The sequence below is a fragment of the Trachypithecus francoisi genome, unplaced genomic scaffold (assembly GCF_009764315.1).
Source record: "Trachypithecus francoisi isolate TF-2019V2 unplaced genomic scaffold, Tfra_2.0 Lachesis_group3, whole genome shotgun sequence".
In the NCBI taxonomy this organism is placed as follows: Eukaryota; Metazoa; Chordata; class Mammalia; order Primates; family Cercopithecidae; genus Trachypithecus; species Trachypithecus francoisi.
In genome coordinates this window covers 133,048,087-133,068,958 of record NW_022681468.1, presented here as the reverse complement: position 1 = coordinate 133,068,958, position 20,872 = coordinate 133,048,087, and the positions used below count along the sequence as shown (strand labels likewise).

At 38.1% G+C, this 20,872-nt stretch overlaps 1 pseudogene; it reads left to right on the top strand.

Annotated features, from left to right (window-relative positions):
• Nucleotides 1–2,087: 2,087 nt before the first annotated feature.
• On the top strand, nucleotides 2,088–2,368 carry LOC117069217 (annotated as a pseudogene).
• Nucleotides 2,369–20,872: the final 18,504 nt, after the last annotated feature.

Sequence of the window (20,872 nt, the reverse complement as noted above, 5' to 3'; positions counted from 1 at the left end):
AAAATTCTAAAAATTTAACATCAGCTCTTATGGGCTGCAGCTCTTATGAGTAAAAGTTAGTTTCAGCATCTTCACTCAACAAAAGGTTCAATTCACTGGGAAAATAAAGCAATTAAAAACACATTTGCCACCATGCTTTGTGTGATACTTGATTGGAATAGGAATGGAGGGAAAAGCTATATTGGGACAACTGAGGAAAATTAATAATAGAACGTATATTAGATAATATTGTATCAATGTTAAATGTCTTTGATGAGAGTATACCTATACACTTGTATTTTCCTAAGATATACTGTTTACATTTGGGGGAAGGAAGTGCTATGATATTTGCAATTTACTTTCAAATGGCTCATTAAAAAGGATATATGGTGACACTAGTTAAAATGGTGCAAGAGGGAGCATCTTCCTCTCTCTCTCCCTGGCCCTTTCCTCCTCTCCCCTACTCTCTTCTTCCACAGAAACACTGATAAATTGAGCAAAATTGTAGCAATCAACTTTATCAAAACTCTGGAAAACAGTCAAAGGTTTACAGCAAAAAACTGAACACCAAATCAAGAAACAAACATTAAAAATGCCAGAAAGCTTTGCTCAATTTTCACTTGCCTTTGCTCCACCTTTCTCCCAGACTAAGTGAAAGTCTTGAAGACAGCAGCCAGTGTTGGACCCTTCACTCTGGCTCCAGAGATAAAAGAGCCGATCGTATTCACAAAGAATCGTGTTTGTCTTTTCTAACCTGTCTGAAGGTTACCTGAAGGACTGACACAGGGAGCTTGCCTTTGTTTCACCTAACTCAGACTTACTCGTGGAAGAAAAGTGGCTATGCTAAGAGCATTCCTTGCAAACATTATAAGACCAATAAACAACATGCTACACCTGGGACAAAAAATTACAATTGAGCCAAACTATAGATATGCTGAAAGCCTGGAAGGAAAAGACGGGGAGAGAGTTTCTTTGAAAAATTAGGCATTCAAAAGTGTCCACATGTATTGGGGAACTTAGAAAGCCATGTGCATACCCAAGGTAGAACACATGCTGGAAAAGACCTGAGAAGATCTATGTGGAAGATTAGCTTCCACTTCTGGCTGATCGCTAGGTTCAATGCAAGCAGGAAGTAAAGGTGAAGGCAGAGCTATAAACAGCTTGTCTAAACATTGAAGGAGCACTCGAATACAAAGCCATCTAAGAGATATCTTTTCTTCCTTTTTTCCCTTTTCTTTCTCTCTCCCTCTCTCTCTCCCTGGCCCTTTCCTCCTCTCCCCACTTCTCTTTTTCTTTTATGTAAACCAAGAATCCAGAAACACAAAACTGTCCTTCAAAAAGGAGAGAGAAATTAAGACATTTCCAGATAAACAAAAGCTAAGAAAGTTTATTCCCAGTGAAACTGCTCTACAAAAATATACTAAATGAGATTCCTTTAGGCTGAAATGAAGACAGAAACTGGAAGCCATATCAAGAAGCCATATAAAGAACTCCAGTAAAGGTAAGTATATAAATAAATATAAAACTCAGTGTTACTGTATTTTTAGTTTATAACTCCTTTGTTTATTTCCCACGTGATTTAAGAGATAAATACATAAAAATTATTGTATCTTTGCTTCTCCTGTGCTTGGTGCTTAAATAACAAACAAAAGTAAGAAAAAAATCTTATGTATTTTTTTAATGGATACACAACATATAAGGATATAATTTGTGACAATCACAACATAAAGTATGGGCAGAGCTGTATAGAGCAGAGATTTTTGTATGCTATTAAAGCTAAATTGGTATCAATTTAAACTAGGTTGTTATAAATTTATGATGTTAATTGTAACCTCTGTGGTAACTACTTAAAAATTTTTTTAACATACTGATAAGAAAATTAGAGGAGTTTGAGGCTGCAGTAAGCCATGATCATGCCACTGCACTACAGCCTGGGCAACAGAGCAAGACCCTGTCTCTAAAAAAAGTCAAGAAAATTAGAAGGGTATTAAATGGTACACTACAAAAAAAAAAAAAAAAATCAATGCAAGACAAAAGAAGGCAGTAGTGGAGGAAATGAGGAACAAAAAAGGCATAAGACATACAGAAGGAGTGCCTGGAGAGCAGCAACAGCCCAGCTACCATGTCCCTGCAGGCTGATTTTGACATGATCACAGAAGATGTGAGGAAGCTGAAAACAAGACCAAATGATGAAGAACTGAAAGAACTGTGTGGGTTTTAGAAACAAGCTGTAATTGGAAACATTACTATTGAGTGTCCAGAAATGCTAGAATTAAAAGGCAAGGCCAAATGGGAAGCACAGACCCTCCAAAAAGGATTGTCAAAGGAAGATACAATGAGTGCCTTTATTTCTAAAGCAGAAGAGCTGATAGAAAAATACGGAATTTAGAATAAAGCATATGATAAATTTTCCTTTTTGAAGCCTTCATGATGGTATCATGACCAAACATTTAGAGTTAACACTGTTAACTCTAGGTATCGTGTATATTTTTGCTATTATTATGAATTATGATACTTAATTAGAAGTATGCTAAAACTGCATAGTTAACTAAATTGTACTTGATTAAACCAGGTGTCTTTAAAAGTTCTTTTAGAAAAGTATTTTTTTTTAAATTTTTGTACATTTAGGGGGTACAAGTGCAGTTTTGTTTCATGAACGTACCATGTAGTGGTGAAGTCTGGACTTTCATTTTTTTTTTTTTTTTTTTTTTTTGGAGACAGAGTCTTGCTCTGTCACCCAGAATGGAGCACAGTGGCCGGATCTCAGCTCACTGCAAGCTCCGCCTCCCGGGCTTACGCCATTCTCCTGCCTCAGCCTCCCGAGTAGCTGGGACTACAGGCGCCCGCCACCTCGCCCGGCTAGTTTTTTGTATTTTTCTTTTAGTAGAGACGGGGTTTCACTGTGTTAGCCAGGATGGTCTCGATCTCCTGACCTCGTGATCCGCCCGTCTCAGCCTCCCAAAGTGCTGGGATTACAGGCTTGAGCCACCGCGCCCGGCCAAAGTCTGGACTTTCAGTGTCCCCATCACCCAGATAGTCTACAATTGTCCCTAAAAGGTAGTTTCTCGTTCCTCAGCCCCTGGAACCCTCCCACCTTCCAAGTCTCCAGTGTCTATTGTTCCACACTCCATGTCCATGTGGACACATTGTTTGGCTCCCACTTATGGGTGAGAACATGAGGTATTTGACTTTCCATTTCAAAGTTATTTCACTTAAGATAATGGCCTCCAGTTCCAACCATGTTGCTACAAAAAAACATGATTTCATTCTTTTTCTTCATGGCTGAGTAGTATTCCATGGTATACATATACCATATTTTCTTTGTCCAGTCATCTGCGGATAGACACTTAGATGGATTCCACTTAGATTGATCTTTGCTATTGGGAATGGTGCAGTGATAAACATATGGGTGCAGGTGTCTCTTTGATACAATGACTTACTTGCCTTTGGGTAGATAACCAGTGGTGGGATTGCTGGATGGAATGATGGTTCTGCTTTTAGTTCTTTGAGAGTCTCCATTGTTTTCCATGGAAGTTGTACTGGTGTGCATTCCCACCAGCAGTGTATGAGTTTCCCTTTTCTCTGCATCCTCACCATCATCTGTTGTTTTTTGACATTTTAGAAAAGTCTTACTCTGGTAGTATTTACACAAAGGTTAGGAATTTTTTTAAAAGACATACAGAAAACAAAGAGCAAAATGGCATAAGTAGTACTTTCTTATCAGTTATTACTTTATGTAAATAGATTAAACTTTCAAATCAAAAGGCAGAAAAATTAGCATGATGTGTTTTTCGTTTATTATTTGTTTGTTTGTTAGTTTTGTGAGATGGAGGCTCGCTCTGTCACCAGGCTGGAGTGCAGTGTCACGATCTCGGCTCACTGCAATCTCTGCCTCCCGGGTTCAAGCGATTCTCCGGCCTCAGCCTCCTGAGTAGCTGGGACTACAGGAGCACACCACCGCGCCCAGCTAATTTTTGTATTTTTAGTAGAGGTGGGGTTTCACCATGTTGGCCAAGATTGTTTCGATCTCTTGACCTCATGATCCGCCCACTTCTGCCTCCCAAAGTGCTGGGATTACAGGTGTAGGCCACTGTGCCCGGCCCCAGCACAGTGTGTTTTTAAAAACGATGCAACTGTATGCTATCCACAAGTGACTGACTTTAGATCCAAAGACACAAATCGTTTGAGTGAAAGGATGGTATGTGGGTTAAATTATGTCCCTATAAAAGATATATCAAAGTCCTAACAGCCAGCACCTGTGAATGTGACCTTATTTGGAAATAGGGTCTTTGCACACATAATTGAATTAAGATGAGTTCATTAGGATGGGCCCTAAATCAGTATGACTGATGTGCTTATAACAGGAGGAGAAGGCTGGGCATAGTGCCTCACACTTGTGATCTCAGCACTTTGGGAGGCCACAGCAGGAGGATCACTTGAGGCCAGGAGTTTGAAATCAGCCTGGGCAACATAGTAAGACCCTATCTCTACACACACACACACACACACACACACACAATTAGCCAAGTGTGGTGGCATGTACTTGTATTTCCAACTGCTTGGGAGGCTCAGGTGGGAGGATTGTTTGTGCCCAGAAGGTTGAGGCTGCAGTGAGCCATGATTCCATCACTGCACTCCAGCCTGGGCAACAGAGTGAGACCTTGTCTCTAAAAAAAATAAAATAAAATAAAAACAAGATTTTAGAAAAAAGAAAAAAAGAGAGAGAGAGAAGAGAAGAGACACAAGGAAGAAAGACATGTGAAGAAGGAGGCAGAGATTGAAGTTATGCAGCTATCAGCCAAGGAATTCCTGGGACTACCAGAAGCTGGAAGAGGCAAGAAAGGATTCTGCCATAGAGGCTTCAGAAACAGCATAATCCTGTCAACACTTTGATTTATAATTTTAGGCATCCAGAACTGTAAGAGATATATTTGTGTTGTTTTAAGGCACCCTATTTGCAATACTTTGTTACAGTGCCCCTAGGAAACTAATACAGAGTGAAAAAGATATTCCATGCAAATAGTAATCAAAAAAGAGTGGGAATGGTTATACTTTAGACTTAAAGCCAAAAACTGCTACAGGAGAAAAAGAAGGTGATTATGTATTGATAAAAGGGCCAATTCATCAAGAAGATATAAAAATTATGCACATATTTGCACCAAACAAAATAACTCAAAAATATATGAAACAAATACTGACAGAATTGAAGAGAGAAATAGAGAACTCTACAATATTATTTGGAAACTTCAATACCCTACTATCAATAACGGTTAGAACATCTAGACAGAATATCAGTAAGAAAATAAAAGATCTGAACAACCTAGACTAAGCTTTTCCAACCTGCAGTCTCACAGGCTGCATGCAGCCCAGGATGACTTTGGATGTGGCCCAATACAAAACTGTAAACTTTCTTAAGACATTATGATTTTTCGTGTGTGTGATTTCTTTTTTTTTTTTTTTTTAGCTCATCAGCTATGGTTAGTGTTAGTGTATTTTATGTGTGGCCCAGGACAATTGTTCTTCTTATGTGGCCCAGGAAAGCCAAAAGATTGAACACCACTGACCTAGACCAACTAGACCTATATAAACCAGACCTGACAGATATAGATAAAACTCTCTACCCAACAACACAATAAACAATCTTTTCAAATGCACATGGAACATTCTACAGGAGAAGTCATATATTAGGCCACATAAGAGTCTCAGTAAATTTTTAAAAATTGAAATCAAAGGAAGTATATTCTCTGACCACAATGGGATGCAGCTAAAAATCAATTAACAAAAGGAAAACTATTTTTATTCACAAATAACAAATTTGTGAAAATTCACCAATATGGGAAATTTAAAAACACTCTTAAACACAATGAATAGATCAAAGGAGAAATCACAACGGAAGTTGGAGAATACTTAGATATAAATAAAAATGAAAACAACATACCAGAACCAATGGGATACAGCAAAAAGCAGGGGTCAGAGGGAACATCAAGCAACAACCATTTACATTTAAAAGGGCACAGTGGCTTACACCTGTAATCCTAGCACTTTGGGAGGCTGAGGCAGAAGGAAAGCTTGAGACCAGCCTGGGTAACATGGTGAAGCCCTGCCTCTACAAAAAATTTAGCTCGGCATGGTGGCATGCACCTGTAGTCTCAGCTAATCAGGAGGCTGAGGCAGGAGAATTGCTTGAACCCAGGAGGCAGAGGTTGCAGTGAGCCAAGATTGTGCCACTGCACTTCAGCCTGGGTGACAGAGCAGGACTCAAAAAAAAAAACAAAAAGGAGAGAGAGAGAGAGAAAGAGAGATTACGTGGGTAATAATAATAATAAAACTCCCAACAAAGAAAACTCCAGGACCAGATGACATCGCTGGTGAATTATACCAAACATATAAAGAATTAACATCAATCCTTCTCAAAGTCTTCCTAAAGAAGAGAAAGGAATGCTTTCTACTTATTCTATGAAACCAGCATTGCCCTGACACCTAAGCCAAATAAAGAAACCACAGGAGAATATGCAATATACTCAGCATATATGAATATAGCTGCAAAGCTCCTCAACAAAATACTAGCAAATGAAATTCAACAGCATATTAAAAGATTACACAGTGTGACCACATGGGTTTTATACCAGGAATCTACAGAATGTAAGGATGATTCAACATACGAAAATCGATCAATGTAACGTATCACATTAATAGAATGAAGAAAAACGATATTATCATCTCAATTGATGCAGAAAAGCATTTGACAAAATTCAATACTATTTCATGAGCAAAAACACCCAGAAAACTAAAAATAGGAAGGAACTTCCTTAACATAATAAAGGGCATTTTTGAATAACCCACAGCTAATACTGTACTCAATAATGAAAGACTGAAAGCTTTTCTCCCAAGATCAGGAACAAGACAAGTATGTCCACTTTCACAGGTACAATTTAACATTTTACTGGAAGTTCTAGCTAGAGAAATTAGGCAAGAAAAAAGTAAAAGGAATATAGATTAAAAAGAAAAAGTAAAACTATTTCTTTTTGCAGATGACCTGATTATATGGAAAATATCAAAAAAAATCCACAGAAGAGGCTGGGCACGGTGGCTCACGTCTGTAATCCCAGCACTTTGGGAGGCCGAGGCAGGCGGATCACAAGGTCAGGAGATCGAGACCATTCTGGCTGACATGGTGAAACCCCGTCTCTACTAAAAATACAAAAAATTAGCCGGGCGTGGTAGCAGGCGCCTGTAGTCCCAGCTACCCAGGAGGCTGAGGCAGAAGAATGGCGTGAACCCGGGAGGCGGAGCTGGCAGTGAGCTGAGATCGTACTACTGCACTCCAGCCTGGGCGACAAGCAAGACTCAGTCTCAAAAAAAAAAAAAAAAAAAAAAAAAAAAAATCCACAGAGGAAATAATAGAGCTAATAAGTGAATTCATCCAAATTTCAGGTATAATACAATACTCAAAAAATCAGTTCTGTTGTTACACAGGAGCACTAAACAATCTGAAAAAGAAAGTGAGAATACAATTACACTATAATAACATCCAAAAGACAAAAATACCTCATGATAAATTTAATCAAGGAAGTGAAAGGCATCTACACTGAAACATTGCTGAAAGAAATTAAAGAGGAGCTAAATAGATAGAAACACACCTTGTGTTGGTGGATTGGAAAACTAAAAGATGGCAATACTATCCAAATCTACAGAGATAACATAATTCCTGTCAAAATTCCAATGGCCTTTTCACAAAAATGTAAAAGCCAATTCTCAAATTCATATAGCTACAAGGGGCCAAAACAATCTTGAAAAAGAATTATAGGCCAGGCGTGGTGGCTCAGGCCTGTAATCCCAGCACTTTGGGAGGCCAAGGCGGGTAGATCGCTTGAGGTCAGGAGTTTGAGATTAGCCTGGCCAACATGGTGAAAACTCGTCTCTACTAAAATACAAAAATTAGCCGGCCTGGTGGCAGGCGCCTGTAATCCCAGCTACTGGGGAGGCTGAAGCAGGAGAATCACTTGAACCCAGGAGGCAGAGGTTGCAGTGAGCCGAGATCATGCCACTGCACTTCAGCCTGGGCGATGAAGCAAGACTCTGTCTCAAAAAGAAAAAAGAATAACAAAGCTGGAAGTCATACACTTCCTGGTTTAAAACTTACACAAATCTAAAGTAATCAAAACAATGTGATAGTGGCATAAGGATAAACCTGTAGATCCATGGAGTAAAATTGAGAGTCCATAAGTAAATCCATACCTCTATGGCCAATTGATTTTCAACAAGAATGCCAAGACCATTCAATGGGGAACGAATAGTCTCTTCAATAAATGGTTCTGGGACAACTGAATATCACATGCCAAGGAATAAACAGGGATGCCCTACATCACAGCACATAGAAAAATTAACTCAAAATGGATCAAAGACCTAAATGTAAGAATGAAAACTATAAACTCTTAGCAGAAAACATAGGGGTAAATTTTCATGTCCTTGAGCAGTGGATTCTTAGATATGCTATCAAAAGTGTGAGCAAGAGACAACAAAATAGATAAACTTGATTTTGTCAAAATGAAAAACATTCAAACATCAAAGGCCATTGTTAGATGAAAAGACAACTGATACAAGGGAGAAAACACTTGCAAATCATATATGTGATAAGAGTCTAGTGTCCAGAGGCCAGGCACGGTGGCTCACGCCTGTAATCCCAGCACTTTGTGAGGCCAAGGCCAGCAAATCACAAGGTCAGGAGTTTGAGACCAGCCTGGCCAATATTTAGTAGAGACGGTGAAACCCCGTCTCTACTAAAAATTAGCCGGGCATGGTGGCACATGCCTGTAATCCCAGCTACTCGGGAGGCTGAGGCAGAAGAATTGCTTGAACCCGGGAGGTGGAGGTTGCAGTGAGCCAAGATCGTGCCACTGTACTCCAGCCTGGGTGACAGAGCGAGACTGTCTTAAAAAAAAAGAGAGAGTTCACTGTCCATAATATATTTAAAGAATTTTAACAATTCAATAACAAAAAGACAACCCAATTTAAAAATGAGCAAAGTTCTTGATAGCTATTTCTCCGAAAAATATTATACAAATTATCAACAAGCACATGAAAAACTGTTCCACATCATTAGTCACTAGAGAAACGCAAATCAAACCCACAATGAGATACCACTCCATACCCACTAGGTGAGCCATAATAGTAATAATCATCATTGTCATCACTGGAAAATAACAAGTATTGGTAAGATGTGGAGATATTAGAACTCACAAATTGCTAGTGGGAATGTAAAATGATGCAGCCACTGTAGAAACAGATAAGGATTTTTTCAAAAAGTTGAACATATAATTACCATATGACCAACAATTCCACTCCTAACTATATACCCAAAAGATCTGAAAACAGAAGGTCATGGCCGGGCGCGGTGGCTCAAGCCTGTAATCTCAGCACTTTGGGAGGCCGAGACGGGCGGATCACGAGGTCAGGAGATGGAGACCATCCTGGCTAACACGGTGAAACCCCGTCTCTACTAAAAAATACAAAAAACTAGCCGGGCGAGGTGGCGGGCGCCTGTAGTCCCAGCTACTCGGGAGGCTGAGGCAGGAGAATGGCGTAAACCCAGGAGGCGGAGCTGCAGTGAGCTGAGATCCGGCCACTGCACTCCAGCCTGGGCGGCAGAGCGAGACTCCGTCTCAAAAAAAAAAAAAAAAAAAAAAAAAAAAAGAAGGTCAAACAGATGCTTTTACACAAATGTTTATAGCAGCATTATTCACGATAGCCAAAAGGTATTAATAGAAATGGTCCAAATGTCCATTAACAGATGAATACATAAACAAAATGTACATACATATAATGGAATATTACTCAGTCATAAGAAGAGATGAAGTACTGATACATGCTACAACATGCTTGAACTTCAAAAGATTATGCTAAATGAAGAAGCCAAATAGAAAGATCCCATATTACATGGACAACCTAGAATAGGTAAATCCATAGAGATACATTGATGGGTGGTTCCCAAGAGCTGGTTGGGGGAGTAGGAAGTGACTGCTCAGTAGATACAAGGCTTTTCCTGAGATGATGAAAATGTTTTAGAAATAGAGGTGGTGGTTGCACAACATTGTGAATGTTCTAAATGCCACTGAATTGTGCACTCTAAATTGTTAATTTTATGTCAATTTCACCTCTATGTTAAAAAATATATACATATATATTCATCCATACACATATAGAAATAGAGAAAGCAATGTGGCAAAGGTTAGTGGTTCGTAAATCTAGGCAAAAGATACATAAATGTTCACTGAACTGTTATTTCAAGTTTAATGTAGAGGTCCATTTCATGTAGAAGTCAATAAAATGTTGAGAAAAACTTATTCAAATAGTAACTCACCTTTAGTATAAATCAAATATTGACAAAATCACAAAGAGAAATTGACAAATCTACCATCAAGATGACAGAGTTTAAGAAACTCTCTTAATAATTAACAGTAAAACAGATTTTTAAAACTTGTAAGGATAAGGAATATATGAACAGTTTCATTTAATAGAAATATATAGAACATTGTACCCAGCAACTGCAAAAACTGCAACCTTCTAAATACACATGTAGTGTTTATGAAAATGGACCATGTGTTAAGAGATAAAGTGAGTCTTGATAAATTTTGATGCATCAGTATTATATACAGTATAATAGTAGTCACAATAAATAAATTTTTAAAATTCAAAAAGTTATATATTTAGCAATTATTCATGGAATAAAGAAAAATATGATGGAAGTTTTAAAAATTGACCTAAATGATAACAAAAATAGTACAGATCAAAACTTGTAGTACTAGGAGAAAATATATAGCCAAATTTCAGAAAAAAGAAAAGGTAAAAAATTAATAAGGCTTAATTTTATGGCCGGGCGCGGTGGCTCAAGCCTGTAATCCCAGCACTTTGGGAGGCCGAGACGGGTGGATCACGAGGTCAGGAGATCGAGACCATCCTGGCTAACACTGTGAAACCCTGTCTCTACTAAAAAATACAAAAAACTAGCTGGGCGAGGTGGCGGGCGCCTGTAGTCCCAGCTACTCGGGAGGCTGAGGCAGGAGAATGGCGTAAACCCGGGAGGCGGAGCTTGCAGTGAGCTGAGATCCGGCCACTGCACTCCAGCCTGGGCGATAGAGCGAGACTCTGTCTCAAAAAAAAAAAAAAAAGACTTAATTTTATTTATTTTGTACAGACAGGGGTCTCACTATGTTGGCCAGGCTGATCTCAAACTCCTGGCCTCAAACCATCCTCTCAACTTGGCTTCCAAAAATGCTCTTTTTCTAATGTTAAAAGTTAGGTCTGGCAGTGAGCCACTGTGCAGTGAACCACTGCATCCAGCCAGACTTTTAACATTAGAAAAAGGGCAACAGAACAAGATATTAAAAGTGAGAAAATAATCAAAACATAAATTAAAGAAACGGAAAACAAAATACACACCATAGAGCATCAACAAAGAAAGAGGTTGTTTTTGAAATGCCAACAAAATTGGCAAACCTCTGGCAAGGTTGATCAATAAAAAGGGAGACACATATTAAAATATTGAAAAATTTTTTAAAAACTACAGATCAAGCATAATTAAAAAGCTAACACAGGAATGTTAAGAAAATCTTTATGCCAATAAATTTGATAACTTGAGTAAGAAGGACAACTTCTTAGAAAATGGACTCCAGAAAAACAACAGAAAAAAAAATGAAATAAAAATAGGAAAACATGAATGGTCTTACAACCAATATTGAAATTGTTGCCCAGGCACTGTGGCTCAGGCTTGAAATCCCAGCACCGCGGCTCAGGCCTGTAATCCTGGCACCGCCGAGGCAGGTGGATCACTTGAGGTCAGTAGTTCGAGACCAGCCTGGCCAACAAGGCGAAACCTCATCTCTACTAAAAATACACAAATTAGCCAGGCATGGTGGTGGGGGTCTATAGTCCCAGCACTTGGGAGGCTGAGGCACGAGAATCACTTGAACCCAGAAGGTGGAGGTTGCAGTGAGCCGCGATGGCGACTCTGCACCCCAGCCTGGGCGACAGAATGAGACTCTGTCTCAAAAAAAAGAAAAAGAAAAAGAAATTGTATCAGTACCCTAAATCTTTTTACAGGCATGTGCATGCATGCACATACATGTGTGCGCGTGCGCACACACATACATACACACCATAGCAGGCCCAAAATCATTTTACCGATAAGTTATGCTGGAAAGAGTTAATTTCAGTTTTAATCGAACTTTTCTGGAGAATAGAAAGAAAGAAAGAAATTCCCAGTTAATTTACAATGATAGCACAATTTCCATTCAAAAGCCAAGCGAAAGTATTACAAGAAAAAAAATTTCAGATTAATCTCACTCATGAACATAGATGCAACAATCTATGCTAAATCTACCAAAATATTAGCAATTCAAACCTAGCATCTAGATTCTAGAATCTAGATTCTTTTTGCAAAAGCCATTCACGAACAAGCCAGCTTCCCAGCCAAAACAGCCTTGTTTGTAGTTGCCTGCTGATTTCCATGTGTAAATACTAAAACTTGCCTGCTTTCAAGGTACCAGTATGACTTCAGGGAATGCAGAGTTGGGGAGAGATGCTAACATTTAGCTCTCACAAATCACTATTGTGCATGGCAGAGGTACCACCAAATACCAATGGATAAAGGTAACAAACCTGAGATAATTGGCTATTTATCGTTTCTTCATGAAATAAGATGTCTACCTCATGCCATAAACAAAAAATCAATTGAAGATGAACTATGGACTTAAATGCAAATTTTAAACATTTTTAGAAGAGAATATAGGCGAGCATCTTTATGACCTTGGGATAAGAAATTATTTTTACAATAAGACATAAAATCACTGACAATAATGAAAAATATTTTACATTAAAATTATGAAATTCTGTCCCTCAAAATACACCATTAAAGGAGCGAAAAACACCACTAAATGAAGTGGGGAAAATTCTCACTGAAAGATTTTTTTCCCACACAAATACAACTGGATATCATTTTCTTCTGCCTCTTTGGGACCCCCGCCCTAACTAGTCTCTCTCCCATTCTGTAGCTTAAATCTCTTCTTTGCTGGATTTTTCCTGAAACACTCCCTCTCTTTCTTCTTCACAGTCCAGCTTATTGAAAGATTAATATACATTTAGTCACTTTTCAACTCCTTTCTCAGTTGAGCATTTACTTCTCATTTTCACTGCACTCTGGTTTCTTAGTTGACATAATTCTCTCTAAGGTGACCACTGGTCTCCGTAAGATGAAACTCAGTCAATGCTTTTCAGTCTTTATCTGACTTGTCACTCTCCAGAAGCACTCCATAATGTTGATTACCCCTTTCCTAAAATCAGTTCCTCCCTTTGCTTCTGCAGCTGTTCTCACTCCCTATTCCTCACTCCCTCTGAATATTCTTTGCAGGTTTTCCCATTCTTTCTGCCTCTTCATACCACCCACCAAATTTAACTACTTTAAAATAAATATATATATGTATGTCTGTGTATATATACGTGTATGTGTATAATATATGCTTACTTTTAAAATTCCAGAACATTTAGAAAAATAAAAAGAACACAATTAAAAGTGTCAGTAATCCTAATACCCAAAGATAAGCATTATTATTAATAATACCTTAATTGGTATGCATTTCTAGAATTTTTCTAGGGATATATATTTATTTATTTATTTATTTTTTTTTTTTTGAGGCGGAGTCTCGCTCTGTCGCCCGGACTGGAGTGCAGTGGCCGGATCTCAGCTCACTGCAAGCTCCGCCTCCGGGTTCACACCATTCTCCTGCCTCAGCCTCCCGAGTAGCTGGGACTACAGGCGCCTGCCACCTCGCCCGGCTAGATTTTGTATTTTTAGTAGAGACGGGGTTTCACCGTGTTAGCCAGGATGGTCTCGATCTCTGACCTCGTGATCCGCCGTCTCGGCCTCCCAAAGTGCTGGGATTACAGGCTTGAGCCACCGCGCCCGGCGGGATATATATTTATTTTTATAAAATGGTAACTGTGGTACATAATGATGCTTTCATCACTTAATATTACATGTATACCCTCTATATCAGTATAGATTAATATTGTTACTTTATTAACAATAGTCAATACTGAGCGTCACTAAAGTCACTCTGCTAAACTCTCTCTTTATATATATACATAAAGATTTGTCACTGACATTAAAAACTTCCTTATAAGATAGAAACTATATTTTTCCATTTTACAGATGGGAAAACTAAGGCTTTGATAATTTAAGTAAACAGTTCATGGTGTAATGGTGAGTAGCACTAGTAAGAGCTACCCACGATTTCAACATAAGCTAATTCCAGAGCTGTACATCTTTTCACTGCATATAGAGCTTTATCAATCAGGTCAATTTTACTTGTAAGTAATGTTGATGCTCAACCAAAAAAAATTAATAATTAAAAAGTCTGGAATTAGACAGTTTCAAGACTGGTCATGACCATTCAACAGTGAAGGCTTTGGGTGGTTTCTCTGTGACTCATGGCTTTCTCTCAGAGCCTCAGATAGCCACATAGCTCCAAGCATCACATTCTTACATCTTCACACAAAATATCCAAAGAAGGTGAAAATAAACAGTTTTCTCTTCATACATCTCTTAAATATAATGCGTACTTCCAAAAAACTCCATAAATAACTATTTTGATGTCTCACTGACCAGAAATAGACCATCTGTCAACTCCTAAACCAAATACGTGGGTGTAAGGTGACCATCATCAATCATAATTCACTACCTGAACTGCACCCGTCTTCCTTGATCATCTTGCCACTCAATATCTCCAAAAAATGGCAATTCTGTTAGCAAGGGAGAAAAGGAAAATGACGGTTAGGGTGGCAACCGACATGCTGCCAACAGTCATTTTAAATTTTACGTTTGTACCATGATTTAATTAAGAAATCCCATGTTGAAGGATATTTAAGTTGTTGCCAATTTTACACTGTTATAAAGAAAGCTGCAATGAACATATTTGTAGATTTTTTTCATACTTTTAAATTTTTCCCCAAGATAAATTCCTAGAAAATTTTTGTATCAAAGCAAATTTTTAAGGTTTTAAAAAATATATATTACCAAGTTGCAATCCAAAATGTATATGCAAATGAAAGCTCTCTAAAACAGAGTATAAGAGCATCCATTTCTTCACACTTTCAAGAATGTTAATTGGTTTTACCACTGCTTTAAATATTTGATAAAAATAGCATAACTGACTTCTTTTAAGGCTTAGTTTTTAAATTACAAAAGCAAAAGTTGTTTATTGACAAAAATGTAATAATCCAAATATGTGAATAAAGGAGAAAGTAAACATCCTTCCCCCTCCCACTTCTGTCATTTGCATTCCCCAGGGGTTAATGATTTTTAACCTGTTGACAATTTTTTAACTCCACAATTGCCATAACTTTTTCTATCTTGTTCTTTTCTGGATCACTAGTTAACGGCCCAGTTTCTGACATATACTACATTTAACAAATGTTTGTAAAAATAACATCATACCTTCCATTATTTTCTAGAACTTGACCTTTTTCACCCAATAGCACATTGTCGATATCTTTCTATTCTTGAAATATATATATATGCTTAATTTTAAAAAAAATAGGAAGAGTGTTCCACCATATAGATGTAACACAGCTTCTCAAAACCCTACTTAGATTATCCCATGCTTTTACTAGTATAAGCAACATTCAAATTAATATCATTGGAAGTATATCTTTGTTTTATAGTGAAAATATTTCTGGGAAAATTTCTGTGCAAATATTTCAAATATTTCCTATAACATATTCAAGGTCAAAAGATACGTGCCAGTTGCTTTCCAAAGGATTGCACTAATTTACTTTTTTTTTTTTTTTTTAAGAGACAGAGTTTCACTCTTGTTGCCCAGGCTGGAGTGCAATGGTGCAATCTTGGTTCACTGCAACCTCCGCCTCCCGGGTTCAAGCGATTCTTCTGTCTCAGCCTCCCAAGTAGCTGGGATTACAGGCACCCACCACCATGCCTGGCTACTTTTTGTATTTTTAGTAGATATGGGGTTTCACCACATTGACCAGGCTGGTCTTGGATTCCTGACCTCAGGTGATCCACCTGCCTCGGCCTCCCAAAGTGCTGGGATTACAGGTGTGAGCCACCACACTCGGCCATCCAATTTATATTTTAAACATGTGTTTCCCTATTCTCAAGCCAGCATTTGATATCATAAATATTTTTATCTATTGCTACTCTGAGATGTAATTTTTTTCTCATTATTTTAATTTTAGACATGACCACTTAGGCAGTAGTTTAACATTTTCTCATGATTGTCCATTTGTATTTCATCTGTAGATTGCCCCTTTGTATTCCTTACCTATTTTTCTATTAGATTTTTTGCTCTTTTCTTATTTATCTTAGGGAATTATTAATATAGTTACAATTTGTCTACTATATATTTTGAAATATTTTCTCCCTAGTTTATTATTTGTTCAGTAGCATTGTGTTATTTTTACCATACACAAATTTTACATTCAAATCAATCTTTTTTTTGGTAGACTACCATGGTGACTTAACTGTTGTAACTTTATAACATAATGTTTTGTTATCTGGTTCGGAAAGTCCCTCACCAAAACTTCCTAACAGGTCTCCCAGTCTCCAGTTCCACCCTTCTCCAATCCATTTTCTATGCTGTGATCAGAGATACTTTTACTGAAAGAAAATCTTACCATGTTTGAAATTCCTTGGGGTGAAGTTTGAACTCTTTAATTTATCATAACAATGTCCACGTACCACTTTGGTCTCTTTTCTGCCTTCTTTCTTATAATTTATTCCTGATTCTCTTCCTTTTTGCTTATGACTCTCCTCCTGTCTAGAAACCTCTCCTTTGCTTTCCCATCAGTCATCTCTTATGCCCCTAAAAACTCAGCTCAAGCTTCACTTTCCCCAGAAACATCCATCTACGCTCTCACAGCATCTAGTGCATAGTGCTGTCATATACCTATCAAACCACTCCTACGTAAATGTCCATGGCAATTTTATTCATAGTAACCCCAAACAATCTAAATGTCCATCAATAATAAAATTGGTAAATAAATGTAGTTTGTTTATATATTGGAATGTTAGATATCAATCAATAAGTAACAAACTACTGATACATAAAACAACACAAATAAATCTTACAGATACAATGTTGAGTGGAGAGAAGAGCAGACCAGACACAAAAGAATATATAATACACTATTCCCCCAGTCATACTGGAAACCCTAATAGAATTACATCAAACTAAAAAGCTGCTGCACAGCAAAAGAAACAATCAACAGAGTAAAAAGATGACCTACAGAGTGGGAGAAAATATGTGCAAACAACACTTCTGATACGGGGTCAATATCAAAAATATACAAGGAACTCAAACAAGTCAATAGTGAGAAGACAACCTGATTTTAAAATGAGCAAAGAACCTGGATAGACATTTCTCAAAAGAAGACATACAAATGGCCAACAGGTGTATGGAAAAATAGTCAACCTACTCATCATCAGGGAATGTGAATTAAAACTACAATGAGGCTGGGCATGGTGGTTCACACCTGTAATCCCAACACTTTGGGAGGCCGAGGTGGGCTGATCACCTGAGGTCAGGAATTCAAGACCACCCTGGCCAACATGATGAAACTCCATCTCTAAAACACTAAAAACACAAAAATTAGCCGGGCGTGGTGGTGCATGCCTGTAATCCCAGCTACTTGGGAGGCTGAGGCAGGACAATCACTTGAACCCAGGAGGCGGAGGTTGCAGTGAGCCCAGATCGCGCCGTTGCACTGCAGCCTAGGTGGCAAGAATGAAACTTCATTCTCCACCGCCAAAAAAAAAAAAGAAAAAGAAAAAGAAAAATGGGGATAATAATAGTTCCTGTCTTGTTGGGTTATTATGGTGATTAAATGAGATGAAACAGAAAGATAAAAGAATGAACAACAGGACTGGGCAAAGTGGCTCACACCTGTAATCCCAGCACTTTGGGAGATCAAGGCAGGCAGATCACAAGGTCAGGAGATTGAGACCATCCTGGCTAACACAGTGAAACCCCATCTCTACTAAAAATACAAAAAATTAGCCAAGCATGGTGGCACGCACCTGTAATGCCAGCTACTCTGGAGGCATGAGAATCACTTGAACCCAGGAGGCAGAGGTTGCAGTGAGCCAAGATCGCATCACTGTACTCCAGTCTGAGCAACAAAGCCAGACTCAGTCTCAAAAACAAACAAACAAACAAAACCAAACAAACAAAACACTATAATGAGATATTTATATTACCTCACACTTGTTAGAACAACTATTATCAAAAAAGAGAAAACATAGCAAGTCTTGGTAAGGATATGGAGAAAAAGAAAAGGAAACACTTGTGCCTGTTTGTGGGAACATAAATCAGTGTAGTTATTATGGAAAACAGTATAGTGGTTCCTCAAAAAATTAAAAATATAACTATAGTATGATCCAATCCCACTGCTGTGTATATATTCAAAGGAAATGCAATCAATATATCAAAGAGATATTGGCACTCCCATGTTCATTGCAGCATTATTCACAATAGCCAAGATATGAAATCAAGCTAGGGAGCCGGGCGTGGTGGCTCACACCTGTAATCCCAGCATTTTGAGAGGCAGAGGCAGGCAGATCACTTGAGGTCAGGAGTTCAAGACAGCCTTGCCAACATGGCGAAACCTTGTCTCTCCTAAAGATACAAAAATTAGCTGGGCATGGTGGCATGCACCTGTAATCCCAGCTAGTCAGGAGGCTGAGGTGGGAGAATTGCTTGAACCTGGGAGTCGGAGGTTGCAGTGAACCGAGATCGTGCCTCTGCACTCCAGCCCAGGCAACAGAGCAAGACTCCGTCTCAACTGAAAAAAAAAAAAAAAAAAAGAAATCAATCTAAGTGTCCCTCAACAGATAAATGGTTAAAGAAATTCAGCCTAAAAAAAAAAAAGAAGCAAATCTTGTCATCTACAACAACATGGATAAACCTAGAGGACGTTATCATTATGTTAAGTGAAATAAACAAGGCACAGAAAGACAAGTACTGTATGATCTCACTTATATGTAGAATCTAAAAAAGTCTGAACTCATAGAAGCAGAGATTAAAATGGTAGTTACTAGAGATTCAGGGTTGAAGGTTGATATTGGGAAAATGTTGATGAAAGGATACAAAATTTCAATTAGGAGGAACAGGTTCAAGAGATCCTACTGTAGAACATGGTGACTATATTTAATAACAACATATTGTATACTTGAGGATTTCTAAGAGAGTAGGTTTTAAGTTCTTATCACCCAAAAAAGATAACTAAAATCTAATGATCCTATTAAAAATGGGCAAAAGATTTGAATAGACATTTCTCAAAAGACATACAAATGGTAAACAAGCATATGTAAAGGTGCTCAACATCATTGATCATCAGAGAAATGCAAATAAAAACTACAATGATCAGCACCATAGGAAAGGTTTTTAAAAAATGCAATGAGATATCATCTCACCGTAGTTGAAATGGCTTTTATTTAAAAGTCAGGCAGGCAAGAGAAAGAAATAAAGGGTATTCAGTTAGGAAAAGAAGAAGTCAAATTGTCCCTGTTTGCAGATGACATGATTGTATATTTAGAAAACCCCATTGTCTCAGCCCAAAATCTCCTTAAGCTGATAAGCAACTTCAGCAAAGTCTCAGGATACAAAATTAATGTGCAAAAATCACAAGCATTCTTATACACCAGTAACAGACAAACAGAGAGCCAAATCATGAATCAACTTCCATTCACAATTGCTTCAAAGAGAATAAAATACCTAGGAATCCAACTTACAAGGGATGTCAAGGACCTCTTCAAGGAGAACTACAAACCACTGCTCAGTGAAATAAAAGAGGACACAAACAAATGGAAGAACATACCATGCTCATGGATAGGAAGAATCAATATCATGAAAATGGCCATACTGCCCAAGGTTATTTATAGATTCAATGCCATCCCCATTAAGCTACCAATGAGTTTCTTCACAGAATTGGAAAAAACTGCTTTAAAGTTCATATGGAACCAAAAAAGAGCCCGCATTGCCAAGACAATCCTAAGTCAAAAGGACAAAGCTGGAGGCGTCACGCTACCTGACTTCAAACTATACTACAAGGGCCACAGTAACCAAAACAGCATGGTACTGGTACCAAAACAGACATATAGACCAATGGAACAGAACAGAGTCCTCAGAAATAATACCACACATCTACAGCCATCTGATCTTTGACAAACCTGAGAGAAACAAGAAATGGGGAAAGGATTCCCTATTTAATAAATGGTGCTGGGAAAATTGGCTAGCCATAAGTAGAAAGCTGAAACTGGATCCTTTCCTTACTCCTTATACGAAGACTAATTCAAGATGGATTAGAGACTTAAATGTTAGACCTAATATCATAATAACCCTAGAAGAAAATCTAGGAAGTACCATTCAGGACATAGGCATGGGCAAGGACTTCATGTCTAAAACACCAAAAGCAACGGCAGCAAAAGCCAAAATTGACAAATGGGATCTGATTAGACTAAAGAGCTTCTGCACAGCAAAAGAAACTACCATCAGAGTGAACAGGCAACCTACAGAATGGGAGAAAATTTTTGCAATCTACTCATCTGACAAAGGGCTAATATCCAGAATCTACAAAGAACTCAAACAAATATACAAGAAAAAAACAAACAACCCCATCAAAAAGTGGGCAAAGGATATGAACAGACATTTCTCAAAAGAAGACATTCATACAGCCAACAGACACATGAAAAAATGCTCATCATCACTCGTCATCAGAGAAATGCAAATCAAAACCACAATGAGATACCATCTCACACCACTTAGAATGGCAATCATTAAGAAGTCAGGAAACAACAGGTGTTGGAGAGGATGTGGAGAAATAG